The 4586-nt window shown below is 42.9% G+C and overlaps 1 non-coding gene across 1 annotated transcript; it reads left to right on the top strand.

The window, feature by feature from the left end:
* Positions 1–3614: 3614 nt before the first annotated feature.
* trnan-guu lies at positions 3615–3688 on the top strand. Its single transcript has one exon. It is a non-coding gene; the product is annotated as a tRNA-Asn (tRNA).
* The last annotated feature ends 898 nt before the right edge of the window (positions 3689–4586 follow it).

Genomic DNA, 4586 nt, shown 5'->3' with positions numbered 1-4586 from the left:
ACCTATGCTTTAAAATTATAAGAAAATATTTTGAGGGATGGGATTGTTGCTAGCACGTCCAACATTTGCTCCCCATCCCTCATGGCCTTTGGACTGAGCAATTGGCTTCATGCGAGAAGGCAGTTGAGAGTCAATCACATTGTAGTAGGTCTGGAGTCATGTGGTGTGAGCGTTTGCACGCGTGTGTAGGGTTGTGAGTGGTAGATTTCCCTCCCTAAAAGAACACCTTCAACAACACTCTGTAATGATTGGACAAAAACAACAGTTCTGGTAGCATCTATGAGGAGACGACAGTGTTACTGTTTTGAGTCCGGTGGCCCTTCAAAATTAGGCTGGATTCAAAACATTAACTGTTTTCTTTCCACAGATGCTGCCAGACCTGCTGCATTTCCCCAGCAATTGTGCCTTTTGTTGCTGATCTCCAACAGCTGCAATTCATTGTCTTAGCCAATAATGGTTTCCTGGTTGCCAGTACAGAGACAAACTCTCATTTCCAGATCTTTTTATTCGTTGAAAATAACGTCCATTAGCATCCATGATGGGATTTTAAATTTTGTTCTCAGGAGACCGAGATCTCTGGGCTACTTAACCAGTATCACTAGATCACAATCTTCCCTTCACTGACAGTGACATTGACAATCTTGTCCTGAATATTTTTCTTTATGCATTCATGGAACGTGACACTTGGTCTCCCAAAAAATAACCAAGTGCCAATTCAGAGGGCAGTTAAGAGTCAACCACATGACTTTCGATCAAGGGTGACACCTTCACCAAACTGGGAAAGGACTGAAGATTTCCTTCCTTAAAAAAAGGTTATTAGTGAACAAGATAGGTATTTATGACAATTGATAAGATCACCAAAGCAGCGATAAGTTTATATTCCAGATACATAAATTGATTTCAAATTTGCATCGGGGCCATAGCAGCATCAATTTGAAACTCCAGATGTTAAATCCAGTAACAATGCCAAAATGCCACCAACTCCCTACAATCTCTAGGCTTCCCAACACTGACTGGTCTGTAATTGCCAGTTGCATGCTTTTCCTCCTTACTATTTACTAATCAATTCAGCCCATTGAGTTGACTCTGCCATTTATTCAGATCACGATAATTCTGGGAAACATTTACTCCATTTTGCTGCCACTTCCCCATAATCCTCAATTCCCTTACTGGTTAAAAAAAATCTATCTCAGCCTTGAATGCACGTAACAACCCAGGCTCAACAGCACTCTGTAGTATCAAGTTCCACAGATTTACTGCCCTCTGGAGAAATTCCTATCTGTCCTAAACATGCAATCTCTTATTTGGAGGTTACTTCCTCTGGTCCCAGACTTACCCACTTTTCCACGTCTAGCCTGTCAAGTCGCCTCAGAATCTTGTACGTGACAATAAGGTTACCTCTAATTCTTCTAACTTCTAATAAGCACAGGCCCAACCTATTCAGTTCTCCTCATAGGACATTCTTTCCATCCCTGGTATCATCATGGTCAACCTTCTCTGGACTGCCTCCAATGCCAATATATCTTTCCTCAGGTAAAAGGCCCTAAACTGTTCATAGTATTCAGTTTTGGCCTGACTAATGCCTTACATAGATTCACTATAACCTCCCTACATTTCTACTCTATTGAAAAGGCCAACCTCCCATTTGCCTCCCTATTACTCACTGAAAGTGGATGAAGAGATTCGTGGTCGTGATGCCAAATCCCTCTATCTAATGTCATCCTCACCACCTGCTTTCACATCAACTGTCTCTTCTGCAAATTTAGCAATAGTACCTTCACTTTACTTATCCAAGTAATTCGTATATATATTGTAAATAATGTTGGCCCCAGTGCTGATCCCTGTGGTACACCACTAGTTACAAGTTGTCATCCTGAACATGCCCCTGACCACAACTGTGGTAGTTAGCCAATCCTCTATCCATGCTAACATACAGCCTCCCAACACTGTGGGCTCTTTGCTTACTATTTCATGAGATGTGAATATCATTGGCTGTGCCAACAACTCTTCCCAAACTGACTTTGAAAAGGTGGTGCCGAACTGCCTCTTAAATTGCTTCACAAATATGATGTGGTCTGCAACAATGTTCAGGAGTGATTTCCAGCATTTTGGTCAATAACAAAGAAACAATGCGATATATCTTGCAGTCGGAATCCTGTGTTCACACTTGTCTGTTCTTGGTGGTTGAGGTCATGACTTGGAAGGTGCTTTTGAAGAACCACCACTCATGCAATCAAGCCAGACTAATAGATTGTGGCCCGAGACTCTGTCATTTTGACTTCCCTCATCAATCTACATTCTTTCCAGCGAAGTTTCAGTCTCAAACCGCCACGCAATGCCATCTGTTACGGCTTAAAAGATAAGAATACACATGATTACCTACCGTATTTTGGGTTGTATAAATATTTGCCTGCCAGAATTATTTTCCAAAAGACTTTAATTAAACTGGGTGACTGCATGAAATGGTTTGTTGGTCAGATTATAATCATCATCATCAAAGGAGACAATGCCAGTAATACCATTGAACTCTTTTTGTTTAAAAAGCACAAGTTCTTGATTTATTTTTACAACTTACTAGCATTCACACCTGCGTATTCAATGTCAAACTCAGACAACATAAATGAAATTACACCATTAATTTTGTTTTACAACAATCTGACAGATTAATTAATGATACACAGTGAATACCAAGGCTGTTTAATGTGAAATTAAATTTGACTGAAAATGTAAAATCGAGATGAGAGATAACAAATGGGGGAAGGGCAGAAGGCAGGAAATGCAGCATCATAGAAGGTGCTCCTCCAGGGAGTGTATTTAATAAACTACAACTGCTAAATATAAAAAAACACTCTGACATGATCCTCTGGTTTTAATGTAAACCATACTCCCATACAGTAGGTACCATTTAAATAAGTTAATAGATACAAGCCTTGAGCAAATCCAGCCTCCAGCCGGGCCCGCCGCTTCTTGGCTGAAGAAGGGCATGTGCCCGAAACGTCGAATCTTCTGTTCCCTAGATGCTGCCTGACCTGCTGTGCTGTTCCAGCAATAAAGTTTCAGCACCGCCGCTTCTTGGAGCTCAGAGAGGGGTTCCCACTCATTCATTCAACAGGAGGCGGCTCAATTTATTGTAATTGGCACGGAGGGTACAGTGGTCGTGTATCATGTTGAGGAGGAAGCTGTTTCCTCTCATTCAACAGAAGTGGACCTATTTACTAGAGTTTTTTTGTGGTGCAGCTGTAGTCTCCCATAGAGCCCTGAGGCTCAGGTTCAAATCCCACTGCTTCAGTGTGTGTAATAATATTACTGCCCAAGCCACGTGCCAATTAGCAGAGGGATAAGAAAATTAGGGAAGTAAACACGTCAACCTGTTCAATGCTATCTCCAATCATTTCACTTCCTGTCCAGTTCGTTCTACAGGGACCCCAGCCTCGTTTCACGGAGGTTCTTTTTGAGAAGTTTAATCGGGCATTTTTGCACAAGTCGAGTTTAGAAAGCTGGGATCTCTCGCAAGACTGCGAGGGAGACAACAATTGTAATTCGAGGCGGGGAGTCTGAATTATGAATTCACTAATAGCCTCATCTAAGCGATGGTGCAGCCTTCGCCAGCGCCTGTCTCTGTGGCGCAATTGGTCAGCGCGTTCGGCTGTTAACTGAAAGGTTGGTGGTTCGAGCCCACCTAGGGGCGGGGTGTTCGCTATTCTTCCCTGGCTTTGAAGCTGAACGCTTTTAATGGGGTCAGGGAAATGTTCACCAAACGGAAATCCTCTCTTCAAAGGGGTTTCTGAATTGAATTCATGTCTAACGTCAGGGACTGCGGATGCTGAGAAGCCGAGACAAAAAGAGAAACTCGGCAGGTTTGACAGTACCTGTCGGAGAAAACAGAATTTTGAAATGTTGTCTCTGATCCTATTCCCACAGATGTTGCCTGACCTGCTGAGTTCCTCCTGCAATTTCTCGTTTTGTTTTTAACGGAAAGTTCATTTCACCTTTTGGGATGAAACACCTAGACTCGCTATGTGCAGATATTTAACCCTTTCGAATCACTGGGAAGTGATTGGATTCAAACAAACTCTGCGATGATTCACTCTTTCTCAGCTCCACAGGCAGACAGACCTGGGAAGTGAAGTTGTCAGTGTGGTTCTGTATTCGTGGGCCGAGTGGTTCATGCGATGGACTTGAAATCCATTGCGGTTTCCCCACGCAGGTGTGAGCCCTGCCGACTACAAAATGAGAAATGTCGTCGAAAAGAAAGGGAGCTTGCTCCCCGGCTTCTTCTTTAAGATTCAAATCAGTGGAAGGGGAAACGTATTTCACTCACATTGGGACTGGTGGGTATCTGCAACCCACTGCCTGTTCGGGTGCAACAAGCAGATACCCGCGAGCTTCGTTTGAGGCTATGAGCAAAGTGTTTGGAAATGAGACTAGAACAGTGAGAGGCTTGAAATCGTGATCAAAATGAAGCAGGCACCTAAGAACAAAGGTGTTTTATTTCCCAATGAAATATACTGCTTCACAAAGTTGGGCCTGTGGAAGGGAATCAGTGACGGTGATTATCTTTGGTTGTTCACCTTGTGAAGGTTCCC

The sequence above is a fragment of the Chiloscyllium plagiosum genome, unplaced genomic scaffold, assembly GCF_004010195.1.
Source record: "Chiloscyllium plagiosum isolate BGI_BamShark_2017 unplaced genomic scaffold, ASM401019v2 scaf_908, whole genome shotgun sequence".
Lineage (NCBI taxonomy): Eukaryota > Metazoa > Chordata > Chondrichthyes > Orectolobiformes > Hemiscylliidae > Chiloscyllium > Chiloscyllium plagiosum.
This window is presented reverse-complemented; position numbering and strand designations above follow the sequence as displayed.